Here is a 21,192-nt window from a genome sequence, read left to right as displayed (position 1 = left end):
TAAAAGGCATCAAGACAGAATATAAAAGCAACATAAGTAAAAAGACATTTAAATACAATTTAAAAAGTGTTAAATTTGGAAATAAAAAGAAGCTAAAAAAAGAATAAGACAGATAAAACAGAATAAAAGTTACTAAATTTGGTTTAATGGTACCCTACGGTGTCTTGTTACCACCAGAAGAGCTGTAGAGTGATGTGTTGATGAGCGAGTCATCGTGTTTGTACTAGTGCAAGTGTGAACATGGAAGTGACTTGATGTACATTTCCTCGGAGTGCAGACAACCACACCTCATGTATGACCTGTGAGAGTCATCTTCTGGTAAATTTTGTGGTGTCTCGCAGCAATTAAATTGTCACTCTTTCATAATGAAATGTGGTGAAATCTTAGTTTAGTCATTGTGTGACAGCGATAGAGGAAACAGTAGCAGTAGGCGCATGCAAGGAATTAACAGAAACATCAATTTCAGCAAGAATGGAAATACGTCTGTTTCCCAAAATGTCAAACTATTCTATAAGTTGCAGACAGGATTTTGTACCAACATAAAGGTGGCTGATTGTGTCAGGAAGTCAAGATTCTTTGCTTGTAGCACAGTTAGCTATAATAGTTAATTTGACTGTATTCTGATGGCATATTTTGGTAATGCTAGCTGTCACAAATAATGGCAAGTCACCTAAAAGTGACATATAGTGGCTACATTTGAGTCACAGACACCATCTAGTAATGATGACACCGAGCAGTGCTGTAGTTCAGATGACGTATATAAAAGTTTTCCAATTTTCCACATTCAGAGGAGGTCGGGATGGTTGGAGGTATTAACCCAACAGCGGATTTTGTAACAGGAGACCGCTGTTCGTTTCCCATTTCCAACCACCAGTCAGGACAGTTTTTTAAAAACCACATCTACAATCATCCCCTAACCATAACCCCATGGTTATTATTGTAGCCATGACGATGAAGGTCACCTAACTTTAACCACACCACGTGTTTACAAAATAATCATTTTAACCCAAACCATGAGCTTTCCCTAAACCCAACCAAGTTGTTTTTGTGCCTAAACCTAACCAGACCTCAACCACAGCATTGTCACATCATAAAACAGCTTTTTTTTTTTTTGGAAAGCACAGTCAAGCAACGTATTTGCTCATTTCATTCGGAGGAATCGTTGGAACCTAAACAATTTGCACCTAAAACATTCAAGAAAAGTCTTTGCAAATGTTTAATGAGGTATGAAATGCATTCATCATGTTTGTTAGACCTTAGAGAAGCATAAAATGTGTTTTCGGTGAGAAAAGAGTGAAAACTCCACCGGGCTCCTTTTTACTAATGCAGGTCTGTGCATATGCTAATGTGTGCTCTTATGTGTGCTACAGGCAGAAAACAGAAAAACATGCAGATTTTTCCATGGCAATCTTTTTCTCTCAAAGCAACAAATTCTAAAAATACATACTCCTCTGCATATGAATAAGAGAAATCACTGTGATTGGGAAATGCAAGCTAATTTTCCAGAAGCACTTACTTTGGCATGAATATGAGGGAAGGTCATGCACTAACAAGTACAGCCAGGCACTGATTAGTGGGTAATGCACTTACTTCAGTAAGTGGAGTAAAGCGCTCCACTGTATAATTGGAATAGACTGGATTTGCCTCACTTGGGCTGCCAGCATGGCACAGTCTTAACTGTCACAGGAACACGTAGCTTACAGCTGCTCACTTCATCAGCTCAGGATGTAGAACCAACTCAACAATGAACTACTGTTGAAGAGGAAAAATACAGCAGATAAAACACCTTAACACGCTTTACCCCTCACATTCGTGTTGAGCAGATGCTTGCATATATTATATATTGCATCAGATGTCAGGTTCGGTGGAGATCTCATTATGTTCGATTACGTTTGTAGATTTCAATCTTCTAGGAGCACAGATGCTATTTAGATATGGAGATATGGACTGGAAGACATGTCTGCTTCTAATGGTTTGTTTCATTAAGTCATATTTACCTCGCTCAGCACTGGGAGCGATTCATTTGGATGTATTTTCATAGTAAATTTCAGCTAGTTAAGCTACAGTGTTTTGTCATGCAAGGTTCAGCTCTCCAGATGCAACTCATTCTCCCACCAACACTTGCACGGGCTGTTGCATCCTGCCTGTTCATCTTCTTAACGATGCACTGAGCTTGTCATACACATAATGTAGTCCACTGATAATGCATCATACTTCTATATCTATATCTACAGTTCAATTTGAAGTCATTCTTATAAGCAAAAGTATACAAATCTGCAGTTGTCAGATTTCTCACACTGTGGAGACCAGTGGCGACCGACTTGTCAAGCTGCAGATGTTCACAGATTATAGGCTTGTGCAATAATCAGCTTGGTGGAGACGTGTTCACTCTCTCATTACAAGTGGCCCTGTGTGGCGGACAAAGATGCAAAGAGCTGTGTCCTTATTCTTTGGAAACTGTGTGCATGCTGGATAATTTGAAGCAAAGAGTTCAGGCACTGAAGTCACTCTCATGTCAACTGATCAGTGTCAGATGTCACAATAACTATACTGGCTTACTGATGCATCATCTGTTTGGCTACCAGCTGACTAGTAGCAGCCAATCATATTCATACAAGTAGTCTTTATAAACTGTTAGATCATTTTTACTCCCTCCAACACCCAAACCTCCTCCTTAAGTCATTGAAGCTTTGGTGTTGCTACCTCGCTAAGCTATATGTTGATGTATATATCTGTATAGCTGATACTGTATCCTAAGTGCTCTCTACGGCTATTTCTGTAACTTTACAAAGCCGACGATCTGACATTCACACCAACCTCAGGCCATGATTTGCCACCTGTGTGGAGGTGAGGAAGGAGCCAGGACTTGACCTTTCCTCTCCTCTCTAGTGCTCTTTGAGTTTCCTTCTCTGATGCTCTTTTTCCATTCTTGACACAAACTATCTCACTGTCACTTTTCATGTGAACAACCAAAGTGCAACACTACGAATGCCTTCCAGGAACTTATAAACCCTATAAACCCTTTTGACTACACATCATAAGATTCTGATCAAGCATAACCCAACACTGACTCTGCTGATTCTCTAATTCCAATACTGATTGCTCCCACAATTTGCTCCACCAACCCAATGTCCTCCTTACGTTGTTGAAGTTTTGGTATTGTTATCTGGTTCTAAGGTCTATGTTCATGTATATAAGTGTTGCGGGTGTTAAGTTCTCCAGCAGAATACTCCTTGCTGCCCTGATTCTTTAAGAGCTCCAACAAAGAGCAGAGCTGTTTTCACCAAGTCTGTGAAACCACTTACAATAAATAGTCACTTCTTTGACGTAAATGTCTCTGACTGAGATGTGACAAAGTAAACGAATTAGAAGAATGTGTGCATCAGTATCATCAGTAAAGTTTTATTACCACAAAGATAAAAGCAAACATGTAGCCATTTCCAAATGATTACTTGTACACACAGAGATAAAAGCAAACATACTGTTGCCATTTCCAAAGGATTACTTATACTAATTCACACTTGTAAGGTCACCCGAGGCAAGCTGATGTCGAGTGAAAGCCAAATAGTGAATCACAAGGACCCTTAGGATTCATTTGAAAAGATTAAGGAGAACATTCCCTGGATACAGACACTAAAGGCCACCTCTGGTGCCTAGTGCTCCCAGGGACATGTATGGTGTTTGGTTGCCAGGGAAGCAATAGCTCAGTAATTCAGCTGGGCACAGCCTGCTGGACCGTGAGGTTTGGGCTCAAAACTTGCAAGGCAAAAGGAACGAGACAGACTTACTGTAAGCCATCCAGCACAACACAACCATGCCTCTGAAAACTACCACCAACTAAAAAACTGAGCAATGAACTATGAGCTTCACTAACACAGTTTTTGTTGTTTTCTAGTCTGTCCTAAAACAACAGTTAGGTCAGTTAGGTTTGTTTTCTTGCTGTAATCATCCCTCCTGTTAATGCACTTTCAATGTAGGTGATTCCAGACAAAATCCACAGTCCTTGTTTTGAGCAAAAATGCATTTAAAAGTTTATTTGAAGCTAATATGAGGCTTCAACCGTCCAAATTAGTCAAATCAATTCAATATATTTCAAAGTTTCTGTAACTTTAGTGCCAAATTCCATTTCAATTTGTTGCTGAACAGAAAAACATTGTCTGTTGAGACACAAATAGGGTTTTTTTTTCTACCAAAAACTCTGTAACTGTGGAAGATATCCACTTTATTTGACTAACTCAGATAAACTTTTAGATACATTTTTGCTCAGACTGAGGACTGTGGATTTTGTCCTCCATCACTCTGTCATCATATCTATCCTTTAACAGCACTAACCTCATCAATAATCTAAGAAAATGGTAAATTCATGACTAAGTATTATGAAATTTGCATGTGAAACCCATACTGTGAACACAGCACTGCATAACCCAAATATGCTGGAAGCCTATCTAAATATTTCATGCAAGGTCCTTTTCCTGAACTATCGCTGAAGTGCAGGGAAAAAGCAGAAAGTTGGTGATTTTACATGGGATGAATAGACTGCAGGGATAGAAACCAGAGGTTAGCATGACATCTTTTAAAACAGATTTCAGACCTTTTGTTCTTGGCCTGATGTGTGTAGCATCTGGACGGAGAGAGGACAGTGACATCGTCGAAATACAACAACCTGCAAGCGAAGACACAATAGCTGTTGGTTCTTTTTTTTAGAGAGAAGAAACCTAATGTATGGCAGATGTTTTACCATCTGAACTTGCATTTATTGAACAAGCTTGCATTAAAAGCCTTTATAAATAAATCTCACATCTGTAATAACACAGTCTATTTTGAACTCGACAGATTGCAGGAAAGCGTTTCTCTTTAATGGATGACTCATGCTGCTTGTTGACAAGAACATGGTCCAATGTTCCCAGAGGAGTTTGTATTGAAAAGCCTCCCACTCACATTATCTGTTTTAGGATTTAATCAAGAAGCAGGTTATCAGATGAGGTAAATGCCAAACTTACCTTCCTGTGCATGTCTTTTTTTCTTATCTGTTTCCAATATGTATATTTTGGCAAGACATGGACACAAACACTGCACAGCCTTGTGTTATCTGAGAAACAGCACAGTAAAAATATATAAAGATTGATTCGGGCTTCGGACCAAAGCCATTCAGAACTATGATAATTAGATTTTACATGGAGGCATCACTCAACGTTGCACTGATTTTTATCGCTAATAACATTTCCTGTGGCGCACGGGGGGATTCATGTGAAGAAAACACAAGGCTGCAAAAAAAACCCAAAAAACCCCCCACAACACTGTCTCAACTATATTACACAGATGAATGCATGAAGTCAGTAACAATTAACTGATTATATTGATCTGCATTCCAATGATCTATTAGTAAGCTGTAAAGACAAAAAGAAGCAGTTTCAACGTGTAACAGTAAAGTGTCTGTCCAGCATTTATGCTATTGATTGAGCTCCATCCAGGGTCACATATGTTTATTTATCTTATTATTTTTGTAACCCTTTATCACAAGAAATTCTCAAAAAAGACTCACCAGAGACAGATAAAGTTGATTTATTATCAATAACACCAACTGACTAACAAACCCATTGTAACCCGTATCCTAGAAAAACGCTGAGAATGGACTTTTCACTTAACTTTTGAAATTAAAAATATTCGCTTCTTCATAGATTCTGCATTTTTAATGAGGCAGAAGGAGCGCATGCCATTTTAAGCATTTCTAACCAGGTGATTGAACCTTTTTATGGGAAAAAAAAACAGATCAGACACAAATTATTCTTCAAAGCAGAATATTTTCATATGTCTTAAGACATGTATGGAGGGTATCTTTAACATCTAATGAAAACCACAATCTTTTGCAGAAAAGATTCTTAAAATTCAGCTGTAATATGATACTACATCATCTTTTACTGAGGAGCATTTGTATATGATATTGCTGTGCTGTTAGGGGGGTCCTAATATGAGAGAGGAGTTTCTTAATGAGTTTGGACGGGAGAAGGGTGACAGACAGGATATCTAATTCTAGAGAGAAGATGAAACATTTTCAGGTATAAACTGAGTAAGACCATAAACATGGTGACAGCAGTAGACAGAGGGCCATGGGATAACTTTCAAAAATTGTTCTTTTTTTTCCTTTAACATAACTACATTGCCCACTGGACACAAATCTGGACATCTTTCTCATTATTTTATAGATATTAAGACATTATTTCCTGCCCTGCAGAAGTCTCAGAGACTTAAACTCACCTGGGGAGGTATGAGATTGGTGTCATGATCAGACAGGGACAATGAGCTGCAATATTTTTTATATCACTTCCTAGAATGATAAAATGCCTCAGAGCGATGTTCATAAATGTCAGTCACGCCCTGGCAGAGAACTGCACTGCTAAATTAATATTACATGTCAAACAATGCTCTATCCAATTTTATGAGTCTATTCCGGATGCATACACAGACTGAGCCTCCAGTCATATAGACCTGTCCTGGCATGCATGATGAAGCCAGACTAGACACTAAGTGAACTGGCTAGTGCTAGATATGAAGTCAATTTCTTTTAGCTCACAGAATGTTTAATTTAATGGATCGGCCCCTCTGGGAATTAACAATTGACATTTCAAATTCAATCCTGCATTGGCGTGCAATTTTGTCCAGAGCACACAATGTTTCTGCAAATCAGAAAAATATCTCTGCAAACAATCTGTACCTCAGTTCTTCCTCATAAAATATTCAAAGCAGGGACCTTTTACATGTCAATAAAATCCAACCTCAGCCTTAACAAACCAACGTCTTTGCAGCTGTGTTAATGTCAAGTTAACACAGTGTTACATTTTTGAGGATCATGTTCTATATAAGATATATAGATATATAAGAGCTGCATCTGCATCTAAGGATTATTTTTATTATTGATTAATATGCAAATAATCTTTTTGATGAATTAGTTACTTGTTTAGTATATAAAATGTCAGAAAAAAGGGGGGGGTGGGGGGGCCTATTACAATCCCTCAGATCCCGAGGTGACGTCTTCACATTGTTTGTTTTGTTCAACCAACAGTCTTAACCCCGAAGATGTTCCATTTATATATATGATATAAAACAGAGTCAAGCAACATATCCTGACATTTAAGAAGCTGAATCCAGAGAAGGGTGGCATTTTTTCAACTTAAATTGCTTAATTCAATATTAAAATTGTTGGTGATTAATTTGTCTTATTTCAGCACTAGTGAACGGGCTAAATTAGCAGGTATGAAGGTCTGGGTGTCGTCGACTTCAGGAAGTCATCACTCCTGGCTAAGAAATAATCCAGCACATAACCCCCACTAAAACTGCAAATTGTGGTTTTTACATTTCAGTTTCTGTACAGATAAAACAAACAAGATATAACACATTAATTGGTGAGTTTTAGAGTTGCTGGTAGGTGGATTTTGTGAATGGTAATGATCTTATCATTTAAAGGTGAACTATGTAAGAATCAGAAATTCCTTCTCATTAATGACACCGGTGGCCGTTAAGTGAGTTGCAGTCGTCATCCTGTTGCTCGTGCTCGCACTCCATCAGCATGAGCAAGCAGTGGCGCTAACATTAGCCAGCTAAAACCACAATATCACAATATATTTCATGTGCTTTGCAGTAATGTTAGCTTATCTGTCCCATAGGAAGAAAGCTAGCTCGGGGTCAGATGTTAGCAGACTCCATTACTAAGCTAATGTTAGCTAGTGTTGCACCCTGTTGGTGCTGCAGGTGGATGGGATGCAAGGTACTCTGGAGTTTGCATAAATGTCACATCCTTTGGATTTTCCCAGCCAAACCATCCCGAGTCCTTTACATAGAAATGAGTACACAGGCTGTTATAGGAAAATGAGAAAGTTGGGGAAGGTCTCATGTTATTATATCTTCACATTCTGTTGATAGTTTTAGTTATTTTTTGAATGTTTTTCACTAAAATTCTTACATAATTCTTACATATTATACCAACATCACAGTGAAACAGAGTGTCTTTAGCTTCTGTACTGTGACATATTTCCCAATGAAACTAAATATGCGAGCGGTATACAATAACAAGTCAAATCAAATCCTTCATATTTTATTGGACCTCAAAAAAAAATGGTCTTGGCATAGTGAATACAGGAACTGCAGAGGACTGTTTGGCTTTCACACACACTTCCCTCAGCCATGTTGACAGGACAGGAGGAGAGCGACGAAGGATAGACGAATTCATTAGACCTCAGCTACATTATTTTCAAAGAATGAGAAAGTTTTGGCTCACTGATATAACATAGTCCCCTCTATGATGCTGCTCTGCTAGCTACAACAACCCACACAAGCAACAATTATGGTTTTATATGATGATGAGTCGCCCAAAGTCACATTTGATTGGATACATTTTTTTGTATACACCCCTGAGTTCAAGATAATTCATGAAAACAGGAAGAGGAAAGTCTTTAACTCTCAGGAAGAAAGCAATGAGTGTATCGCCTAAAATAACAAACTATTCCTTTAAGGTTTGGAGGATAATGAGGATACAAATGGTGATAGGGGATGGATTTCATAGTGTTTGTTAGGAAACAACTTCTACTTCAACTTCAAATCACCTGCTCATATCAACAAGTCTTTGAAAGCTAATATGTCATACATTTATATACATTTGACAGAGATGGGTGCAGAAACAAACCCACAAGTCGAACTTGACAACTACTATTCAATGTAGCTTGTGTTTGTCTCATGTGATGGACAACTCTGTGGGGCCTCTCCGTTCCCAGCTTTTTTTTTATGATGCCAGATGGTCGGCCTTATACACAATGCAGCGCCCTCTCCATCATGTCCTGCACACTGATACCTTGTGGTGGGAACGAGATGTGTAGCCCAGATGAAAGTAGCAGGTCATTGCTCACAGTGTTGCTTTAACTGGTCTCTAGAGCCCGGACCCTCTCTTTCAGTGCGGCGTCCAAGGCCTCACTTCTCTTCTTCTCTTGTGTTTTGTTCTTCCTGCTGTCTTCCTCTTGAGGTGTTTTGATTCCCTTGCCATCTGCTGTCAGAGTTGGCCCAAACGTGTATAAGCGCAGCATAGTAAGTGCCAAGTTTGCCTTCTTGTGTCATAAATTTAAGGGTCGTATAGTAATAGAGGTTATATTCCTAGAATGAAAATAAAAACCGGGGATATTTTGGGTTGATAGATACTCACATTATCTCTGACCTTGGACTCGAGCCATAACACTAGACATGTTCCCACATGCAAGAAACCAATATCTCACAGTAAGCCTACCCAGAGCAGATTCTGTCTTTTTCTTATTTCCTGAAACGACATTTTCTCACCTCAAGTAGCAACATGAGATCCTAACAACCACATATGTTAAGATCATATTAAGACCACTTTATTATTTCCATATTGAATATATCCAATATTGCACACAAGAATGCCTTTGATATGACTAACCCTCTTGTCAGCATATGTTTCTGAATTTTATTCTCATGAGATTGAATGTGGAAAAAAGAGATAATGACTATTATTACAGGGTCTTTTATGAGAAACTACTTTTCATAAAAGCTGTTCTGTTGTTATTTCTGTTCTTTAAAACCTCTACATTCCTCTGGCTAATTAGATATTCCCTTTAAATCATCTTTGAAATAAACTGAAATTAAGCACGTCAGTCCTTGTTATGCAATGAAACATCAGTGACAATGGGCTGTGGTGATAAACATCACGGCAGAGGGATGTACAAACGCAAGATAATCTATCACCTACAATAAATGTTTGGACGCTTGTTTATCCAATTTTACAGAAGATATGAACTAGCATGCATTTCATTGTACATGATTATATCTTGAGTCTATTTTAAACAGTAACATATGCATCCACTGCAGACAGAAAGCTGCAGACTAAGTCGGTAAGACAATGTTTCTTACAATCTTACTGAAAATGTAACAGCGGACCTGCAGAGCCAGTGACAGGGAGATGAATGAGTCTCAGCCAGGAAATTCAATTTGCAGCCAGATCTTATAGCCCCCTCATGTAATTCAAATCGACACTTTGAAACCTGTGCTGTGTGTCGATGACGAATTTGAAATGCAGGTGAGAAATAGCTGGACAGATCCTCGCTGTCAGCGTAGAGGGAGAGAGAGGAACAGAACAGTGTGTGTTCTGTGCTGAGCGCTGCGGACATCCTGGGATTATCCACGGCAGAGTTTATTCAGACTAATGTTCTTACACTTCCTATGAAATATTACGTGGACTATACATCATCCACAAATACTTTAACCCAGTGTTGTTGATGACAATTTCATATTCTTAACTGCAAAGTCATCTGCTAAAGCAAAGCTAAAGGGTTAAATTCATGCGATGTGTTTCAAGCAGCGTCACGCTTCTAATGCTTGTAATGTCCCGAGGCAGTTACACATGAATATAGCTACAGTTAAGTTAAGAAAACAAGTCAAGTTGATGTATAGAGCACATTTAAAAACAACAAATATTGACTTAAGTGCTTTATAGAGAGTTGACAATTACAATCAAATAAAACAACAGACATACTGTAATTATGAGGATCAAAAGAAAATTAATAAAATGTAGAATAGAATAAAAAAAACACAATGACAAAGTCAACATGCTGGTTTTTATCAGGTATAATGTTTACCATGTTCATCATCTTATAGCGTGTTAGCATGCTAACATTTGCTAATTAGCACTAAACAAAAGAGTACAGCTGAAGCTAAAATGTTTCATAGTTTGCAGGTATTTGGTCGTACATCAAAGTATTGGGACACATTTTGAACTGGCGCTAGATCAAAAGTTACAGGATCACTACATCATCCTGAGGGGGGCATGAATGTCTGAACCATAAACTATATATAAAGAAGGACGTAGATGGCTAACAATGGCTACTTTAGCTAAATTGTGCTAACAGGGCAGTTATCGTAATCAAGTAACATTAAACTAACTGAAATATTGCAACAATAGTCCAACTCGGTGTGAGTCCCTGAGCCGGGGAGAGCAGCAGGTGAGCCGATTGTCACAGCTGTCAATCAACACCCACAGGCAGACATCAAAGCTACTGTAAGTCTTCAAATCTTATTAACAGAGCAATAAATTACAAAATGCAATTAGAGGGCCGAAACTTAGTGATTGAAACCATAAAGACTCAGTATTTCTAGAGAGAAATTGACGCTTTTTGAATGGGAGTCAGTTGGAGCCAGCATCTAGTGGCTGACGACTGCACTTTAAGGTACTTCTGCATTGGCTTCGGTCTCACAGTAGTTGCTGCTTAGTCTGAACCAAATGTCATGGCAATCCATCACATAGTTGATGAGACATTTCACTCAAATCCATAAAAGTGGAAGGAAAAAAAGCTGAAGGAAAGCTCACAGGATCACCAAAGTCATTAGGATTCATCCTCTGGGCACCATGGATGTCTACCATATTTCATAGCAATCCATCCAGTAGCTGTTGAGATATTTGCAGTCTGGACAGACCAACATTGCCATCCCTAGAGCCTGAAACATATCAGTAAATATCAAATAGTCTTGACAATGAGGTTTCATTGTGTTGGCTAGTTTTCTCATGACGGTGTAAAGATTTCAACCCTGCCACTGCTGGTCAAATAAATCCCTGCTGCATACAAGGGAACAGAAGTGGAAATTGATCCTGAGTCCAAGTCAACCACATGGAATTATCATTCATTTTGGCTTTGTAACTGTGTAATGTCAAAAGGAAAAGCTCATACTGGGACAAAATGTCTTTCCCGTTTTCTGACTGATTGCTTGACAGAGTAACACAGTGGGCTCGCTCTCCTCGGCCCTCAACCCATCCAATCTATGTGAATTATTACCTCCCTCACAGGGAGAGCGTCGTGGCAGTCACATCAAACAAGATTACACTTATAGAGCAAGGGTATATTTACTCTCCTTGGAGACATATTTAATTTGCTTGTTGCCCTGGTAACATGAATCTCACAAAGAGTGGCTGTGGAGTTGCCTGTAATTACAGAGCAGGCCTCTTCATCAGAGGCTTTAATTCTGAAAAATGAATACACTCAGGCTGTCATGTAGGCCCTGTGGCTGCTCACACATGGCCTTGGACACCATGAAATGGCGGCCATAGGAATTAGGACTTATTATTGCTCTTGAACCCATGAACTCGTGAAGTGAGCATTATTCATAATTTTGAAATAACGGAGGAATAGGGCAATTGGTATCGCTATTTCCTGTAGTGTAATGCAAAAAGAAAACATATATTTTGATAACAAAAAGAAAAACAGCAACGGAAGGGTTACTGGGTTTACCGTTCAAGTATGTCAACTAAGAAAAGCAGCCTGATGCATTTGTCTCATGTTGAGGGGGAAATTAATAATTCAAGTCAGGAGAGGTCTTGCCTGCACAGGCACTTAGGAAAGGAACTACATGGGGATGAACAGGGAGAAGTGAGCCTAATATACAGAATAACATCTGAGAAAAAGTTTCATTTATACAATTTAATTCATAAAACAATCGGCGAGGACCTAACAAAATGATTAATATGGTAGATATGGAGATTGATTCTGCTTCAAAAATGTAAGAGAGGTTAAGATAGAGACATGAAGACGGAGAAAGCAAGAGGAGACATGGGGGCCGGCATGAAGGAGGAGTATTCAGGTTCCACCCAACAAGAATCATGTCTCGTCTCTTGGAAGGGTTTCAAGCCCAAGTGCTCCAAATGAGAGGGCCCTGAAGCAAGGGTGCAATCTCTGCGAGCGAAATCACTGGCCTGTGCTCATCAGCCATAAACATGTCACTGCCGAACTAGGTCACCGTTCTCCGTGCATGCACATCAAACGGAGGCCTCCAGTGCAGCAATGGCTAACTCTCTGCGACTCTCTGCACTGCACCTCCGCATGATGTGGCCCATTTTTTCCCCTTTTGTTTATGTGACATGTCACCGCCTCTTGCTCCCACAGCATGCAGTAAAGACAGGGATGGGAGGGGGGGAGGGGGCGGGGGTGGGATGTGGTCTAAGCATTCCAGACAGGCAAGGGTTAACAGGGGAGAGGAAGGATCAGTTGGAGAGACAAAAAAGAAAGAGAGAGTAAAAGAGAAAGAGAGGAAGTGTGCATACATGTGTAAGGAGATGGCAAGATTAAAAGGGGAAGTTTAGTTGAACTGCAATAGGAAGTACTGTATAATGGTTTTAAATGTAAAAAAAAAAAAAAACAATTGCAAAGTTGTCTTTATATGGAGAAATAGGAAGGAAAGTACTTACTAAGGATACTGTAAGAATGCTTTATCTTTAAAAAGACTGTAAAGTGATTAGCAACATTAACCAACACCTCTAAACAATGTGTTACACTGGGGGAGAAGTTTTTTAAAAGAAAGAAAGGCAGAATAAGAAGGCCAAAGTGATCCAAACATTCATGTTAGATGACAGATCAGGTCTCGATCTGTGTCACTGATTTCCCAGAAAGCCTAACCACAGCTTGCCAACATTATTCATTAATCACCTTGCAGCACTTTGTGCCAAGATGCCTTTTTAATGCAAAGCAGAGGTTACTGGATTTTTTTGAAGCATTGTTCAGCTGACGTGTGGAAGTATGCTAACCTCCCATTTTCTTCTTCACTCCTGTTTTAGTTTGCAGCTGTTTTTTGTGAATTATTTATTGTAATACAGAATTGATTATGTATTCAAAGAACAACACGTCCACTGAACTAAATGACAAAACACATAATTTGTCATCGGCCATATCAGCTTTCTGATCTGACAGCCCTATTGGCAGGACAACATTGTTTGTCATTGTCTTCCAAAACGGTTACAAATCACTGAATCCAAAATGACACCTTGTCCTGATGGTTAAGGTTAAGGTTTGGTTAGGTTTAGGCATGTAAATGACTTGGTTAGTGTTGGGAAAGATCACTGTTTGGGTTAAAATGAAATGAAATCTTCATTATCATGGTTACAGTAATAATAACTGTTTGATTGACGTTAGAAACCAACATTGACTGTCGTAGGAAGCACGAACTGAGCAGCAATCTTTATCTTAAAGTACAGAATTTTGTTGACCCATCCGTCCACCCCCCAACCTCCTTCATCTGCAAACTTTGTGGCTCTATAACAACATCACACGACTTCTCAGTTTTCTCTCAATGGACAAGAGGGATCATTTTTTACAACTGATGTTCCCATTTTTCGTGGGAGGACAGTCCCTGGAATAGTTCAATATCCTGGAATTTACTTATTTGCTTTCCGATTGTGAGGTGAAAAGATCAGTATCAAACTCATGTCAACGTCTTTTTTTACATTTCTGTAAAATTTAAAAACCATGAATCATCTAAAATATGCATTCCTAAAAAGATGACCTATTTCTTTAAGCTTTGTAACAGTAAAAAAATATGTTCTACACAGCAACATATATGGCAACTGCAGTATTTTGGCCTTTAGAGTCATTACAGCACAGTTAAGTGTACTGTGGTTGTCAAACAGTATTCGACTGTACTACTGTCACAGTATCACATGCTGTACATCCTGCGTGTTCCATCGGACTTTCCCCAGCATGACAATAATGTGATAGAGACACATTGCACACATTAGCCTCACACACACACACACACACACACACACACACATATGCAGAAACATACCACCAGATTTATCCGTTCAAGGTAAGAGATGAAGCTTAAGAATATTTAAACATTAATGTAAAGGTATACTATGCAGGATTTGTTGGCTCCTCCTCCCTGGTTCGACACCAGAGTGAGAGCAGTGGTGGTCGAGCGAGCTATTGAGTGAATAAAGAGAGCAAGCGATGCTGGTGAGAACAAAGCTGTGAATCAGATAAATAAATTATTATTTTCTGATCGTTTAGCACAAATAAACATGGCCACACCTCTGCACAACCCTGCAGGTCGGTGCCGCATTGTCGGATTTTGGTGTGAATGCAGCTTCATCCTGTCCGCTGTGGCCTCTCTGCTCTGTGTGTGTGTGTGTGTGTGTGTGTGTGTAGCTCAGCCCCGCCCTCGGTCAAGCAGACACACAGACCTGCTGCTCTTTATACGTCCATGACACAGAAAGCAGAGAGCAGAGCGAAGCAGAGGAGAGAGACGGAGACAGTAGCATGTAACCTGGTTGCTATGCTACAAGTCCTGACCTCACACCCTGTACGCTGTCATTGGCTGCGGGATGCACACCCACTGACCAAAGGTTGACACCCAAACACAGCAAAATACAAAAAAGATAAACAGATAAATACATCACCACGATGGAGAGGTATTACTTTTGTATGCATCTATACATTGTTTTTTTAGGAAAATCCTGCATAGTATACCTTTAAAGTTTTTTTTTTATATGAAATTAACGAAAATTATATTGATGTGTCTATATTTGACTCACTGGATTGTATTATGGTTGATTCTATGTCACAATGTGATTTTATGTATGTTCAAAATGTTCAAATTTCATACATTTTGGCTTTGAATTTGTCCCATTTTCATTTTCATCATCACAACTGAATTTGATTTCTGATAATTTACTCTAACTTATAGCAACGCATTTGTATATTTTGCTGACAAGGACTTTTCGGTTTAAGCGTGTATTTTATGAGACTATGTCAAATTTATCTCCTCATTATAATTGTGAGATGAAGGCTCTGCAGTTTTGTTGTATGGCTGTCTCCCAGCAAACTAAGGTTAGCTCACTTACATTGTAAGCATACCACACTGAAAGTTATTGTTAGCGAATGGGGACTGGTTTGAAGTGCATACCCATCCTCATCATGGTTTGCATTGTTGTCATTTTGATCATCGTAAAGAAGACCATGTGACTCTTCTGAGACACGAGCAAAGAAACAAAAATACACATCTCCACCACTTAACAGGTAGGAAAAATGTAATCCAAATACAATGCATGCTGGGAAATACATGCTTATAAACTCATCAGTTGAACATTTAGTGAACTCATCATTTCGTTACAAAACTGGATTCATAAATGTAAGACGAGCTTACTAATTATAGCGTTAATAATAAAGAAGAATAGTCTAGTAAGTATGTAAACATGGAGTCAGCACAAAAAATTGTTGTTTTCCTACATTCCATAACTTCAGAAGACAAATTCACAGAAGCTTTTTTTCCTCGTAATAAATCACAGCTGAGGATTTTGTGTTACGTAACACAACTCAGTAACTGTTATGGAAGAAACGGACCACCTTTGTTCGTTGGCATAAGTTCAGTTTTTACTTTAAAAGCTGATCGTCCATATTTTTGTATCCTAACAGAACTTTATTAACACCAGCTTCTTGATTTCTACAGCAGATAGGAATTCTTGAGCTGGAAAGCACATGAGGTGTGGCTAGTACTGAAAATGAATGATTTATGGTCTCCACCAGTGAAAAAAGTCATTGTCTGCCACATTTGATGAGTTGATGGTTGAGTAAGAAAGGAGTGTTCTTCCATACCAGAGGAATGTTGTTAATGACAGGCGCACAAGCAAGCCTGTGCCCCGAGTAAAAAAGAATTTACAGGGGTTTCTTTGAATTGCCGGATGTGGAATTAGCGGTGGAAAATCATCAAGCAGCATGACAAGGTGCGCTAATGAAGGCTAATTCCAGTCTACAAACATCACACTTTGACTGAGCGGAAAACCTCAGTGCCAGAGTGCCAGATGAGCGATGCCAATGAGCGTTTTAGAGTCGGAGCCATTTTAAAACATCATATCCAACGGCTATAAAACGACAGCTTTTCTTGCATATTTCTGATATGCAAAGAATATTCAAGAGTTTCAACGTTACACACGCTGAAACTAATTCATATCTCAACACTGTCTGTGGAGATTAATGAAGTATTAATAGCTCTGCTGTAAGAACATGTCAACAATATAATAGTAATAATAAAGCACTTTTCAAAACAGTGTTACAAAGTGCTTTACATGGGAGAACCATGTAAACCAGCACAGTAAAATGAAATTAAGTCAGATCACTAAAAATGACAGAGAATTGATCAAATATTCAACAACACAACCATTTAATTAAGGTAAAAATGGTGAAATAACCAATATAACAAGTAAAACAAGTGATGACATTAGTAAAATACTATTTCTGTTTAAAACGATGTTTTAACCCTACTGTTCATAATCTGATCCTTCACAGCATCCTCTCGTAACTAGTCTCCACACCAAACACCTGAACTACAAATCTATTTTTTTAATTCATAAATACCTCATCAATCATTAATAAATGGGTGATTAATCCTTCATAGAGCAGAGAGAGTGTATTCTTTGGGTTTTATTTGGCTATTTGTTTATGGAGAAAAAACATTCACAATCACACTTTATTATGGTCTTATGATACATAAAACAGGGGAACATAACAGCCATCATGGTTTCATTGAATTTCATAGAATTGTATTGAATGTGATGAATGCATTTTTGAATGGCGATTTTTGAATTTGAATAAATATTTAACCTTTAACACTCTCTATGTGTATAAATGTGTATCAGCTACACACAAATAAAGTTCAAATATTCCCATTTTTTATATTTTTTAGGTAATTTCAGCAAATGTCATAAAATGTCAGGCTAAAAGAATCCTGTTTATGTGTTTTCACTGCTCTGTACAAATGACCTGAACAGTATGTAAGGGTTAGGAAACTGATTCCACAAGCATCCTCTGCAAACCCATAGCGAATCTCATTAATGTCTCATTATGTGTAGAGTTTAATGCACATATTTAATGCATACTGATGGAAATTGCAACAATAAAAAGGCAATTATGAATCATTATACGTGTTTCCGCCTACTGGGTCAGTAGAGATGCACAACTCTGTTTTGTATGGTAATTCCAGAATAATATTCTTTTCATGACGTTCCCCTCTCACTGGATGAGGGGTACTTCACTATAAAACTACAAACAACGGAGAAGCAAATGTGTCAATACAGCAAAGTATTCCTGTGGCAAAAGGGAAGCAAAGCATAAGGAGGAAGTATCCCCCCCCCCCCCCCCCTCCCTCCCCACCACACTCCTTCTTCTTTTTTTTTTCTTTTCAGTTTTGGTTAAATAGGCGTTGGTGGGTGATGCATTTCACAAGTTCATCTTATGTTAGTGAGCATTACGTGGTTACCCATGTGAGAATTCTCAGCTTGCTCACAAAAGTGAAAGAATCAGAGGTGGGGAGGGGGAGGGAGGGGGGGGATAAAAAGCTGCCAGTCTGAGAGCCCTACACTCTAAAGTTAGCCATTATTAAAACCTTGAAAACACTGCATAGATTAATGGTTTAAGGGGCCCAATCCACGCAGAGTGAATTCTTTAAGAAGTAGGTCCCACTGTTATAACATGAAAGGAACACTCCGCCAATGTACCTGGAGCTTTAATTCAGCGTCTGATAGCCTATAGAGTGCTTCACTCCCCCGAGCAAAAAAACACTTCTGACGGATTCTGTAAGAGAGGAGAGAGAAACATTATTTTGACTCTACATTTTTAAAACAAATGTTACAAATCCTTCAATGAGCCTGCAGTGTTTTGCTGATAAACGTCCGCGTGTTTATTCATGTGGGATAATTGTGTTCACATTGCTGTTTGTATCCGTGAAATTCTGTGATGTTTATGCTTCTTTATAAATACATACATATAAATATCATCCAACTTTAGGCGAGATTTTTAAATTTGCAATATTTTTCTAGCATCATGAGGTTGTTGACCTATTTTCAGTCTGTTTTGGAATGCTGTGGCACAGTAGGTGGTCCGAGAGCACTTCACACTTTGGAAATTACCATATTAAAGGCTGAGGAGGGCTGACAGTTTGGACCTCAAATAATGTTACTTCAAGGAAGGATATGTCAACAGAAAAGTGCATATCTAATGAATTATTCAAGTAACCTACTTATACATTTCAAGAATGGTTATTTAAAATGAAAATGATCAGTATTTCTATGAGGAACAAAAGCAACAAAACTGATCATGTGAAAACAGAGTGCTTGTAAACCGGAACATGGAGAAAAAAGTCTCCAGGATGATATATCTAATTAGAATCAGATGATATGTCCGACAAAATGCATATTTTTCATCTGTAAAATTGCACATATAATTGTAATATACATGCTGACGAATTTTACTGATTGAGCCTTTTGATGCTGACCAGATGAAAGCTTTCACATCGCAAGTTTACTGTAAAGAAAGCAGTAAAAAAAAAACTGCTTTCGAAATCCCTGCTGGCGCCGTCACAGTATACATGTTAAGCTTAAGATCACATTTCCTCTCACAATTTTTGCTGAAAAGCACAATTATGACCACAAAATATTCTTAGCATAAACAAATCCAGTGTGTCAAATTACCCAATATTGAAGAATGTGGTATAGGAAGAGAGCAGTAAGTCATGCATGGATTCTGGTTTGCAATGAAAGCTTCTTAGCTTTGCATAAAATATGCAAACAATTTCTGAGAAAGAATAGAATATAAAAAGTGGGTCAAACTATTCTAATGAATGCTGGATGTGCAGTCTAAAGAGAGATATTTAATAAGATTATGCAGCATTGAAATATTTAGAAATAATTCTTAAGTAGAGGATATGTGAAAATATAAACAATTCATATGCTGAAAGGCCTTTATGTCCCATAAAAAGTAAATACAAAGTTCAGGACTTCACCAAAACACAAGTGCTAAATTTATACTTGCATCTATGCACTGTTAGTGAGGAAATACACTTAATGAATAGCTTTCGGTTTGAAGAATAACCACTTTTTTTCATTTTTTAACTCACCGAGTGTTGGCACACCTTGTTTGTGCAATATTCTACTGTGCAAACAAGCCAGACAAAGTTATGGGAAGTATGGTGTGCTTTTGTTTTATGTCTCACTTTTTAAATGTCAGTTAGAAAATATTAATAAAGTCCAAACCATTCGCTGGTCTGTGTGGGTACAGAGATGCTACCAGAGGTGTCGTTTGGGTATCTGCAGGACAGCAGATGGGTCACCAGAGCCTGACTATTTAATCACAGGGGCGAAGTGTGGTGCTGGCAGAGTGGGGATTATATGGTCTGGTGGTTTAAATATTAATTTCCATCACCTGCAGCAGAAATATAAATCCTGTTTATAATATTCAGTGGCTATCTACTGGACACCGTTTGGTCTGGAATTGAGAGGGAGAAAAAACTCCTTTCTCCTGAAAATGGAGTAAAGATAGAAAGAAATACTGTCAAAAGTTAACACATTTAACTCAGTTGTGGTTGAGTAAACTGTGAGGTTACTGGCAGCCAAAAAAGTGTGACATGTGTGCAGTTTATTGCAAAAAAAAAAAAATGTTACGAAGAGAGTCAAATGCGCATTGTGTTGAAGTTTCATAATTCACTCCTGATGTTCCTTTAGTCACTGTTGATTTCACCACCACAAATTCTCATTTTTTCTAGACTTCTTCCTCTTTTCAAAGTGGTGATGGCCACTGATGCCTGTGTCACTGTGGAACACGTAAAGGGGCCTACCCTTGTACAAAGCTGCTTACAGCCTCTTTTAGCACAGCCGGGACAGTAGGGTTTATACTTGATAGGGGATTTCTGCAAGCCAGCCCTCTTTTCCTACCATAATTAGGCCACCCACATTCACAGTCATGCGCCACAAATGGTGACTCTTTAGATTTTGGGACCTTCCACACAGAGAACTTGTAATGATTTATAGGAGAAAAAAAAGTTACATGTATAGACTGAATAAATAACCTGAAACATGGTTATGTGCTGTCCTAATTGTCACAGAAAACGTAGTTCTTGTGTTTTTCCTGCTGGGTTATGTTATGGACGTTATTCTATTTCACACATCATTTAATGTACAAGCCATACTTTATAGTTTCAGAATAGTGTGGAAGTAGAAAACAAAGAAATTAGGAATACCCCACAATAGTTTATGTTCTTCATGATATACAATAGTCTCTGGAGTATTGGTCCATCTTTTGGCGCATAGTGGAAGCTGATATCTTTACTGTGCCTTCAATATTTTGGATGATAATTCTGTAAATATAATCCCTGACATATATAAACACAGATGCTGTTACCAAAAACCAAAAGGAACTTAGTTACCATAAGAATTGCATGTTGAAGTTATGTAACTTCCATAGATGTTTCGTATTGCGTGCAGGAATACATGAACGAGGAGTGTCCGCCACTGGACAGAAGCTGATTGGTCCGATTATGTGATGGTTTTGATTGACAGCGAAATTGACCAATCAGCGGCCGACCTTTGTCTTGCCCCTTGTTGGC

General features: G+C 38.5%; 1 long non-coding RNA gene across 1 annotated transcript; it reads right to left on the bottom strand.

Annotated features, from left to right (window-relative positions):
* Positions 1-903: 903 nt before the first annotated feature.
* LOC122968750 lies at positions 904-5,092 on the bottom strand. The gene is made up of 3 exons (XR_006398880.1): positions 5,001-5,092; positions 4,592-4,663; positions 904-1,752 (listed from the first exon to the last, which is right to left on the bottom strand). It is a non-coding gene; the product is annotated as an uncharacterized LOC122968750 (long non-coding RNA).
* Between the last annotated feature and the right edge of the window lie 16,100 nt (positions 5,093-21,192).

This window comes from Thunnus albacares, chromosome 18 (genome assembly GCF_914725855.1).
Source record: "Thunnus albacares chromosome 18, fThuAlb1.1, whole genome shotgun sequence".
NCBI lineage: Eukaryota > Metazoa > Chordata > Actinopteri > Scombriformes > Scombridae > Thunnus > Thunnus albacares.
Note: the sequence above shows the minus strand (reverse complement) of the source record. Positions and strands in the feature narration are given on the sequence as shown.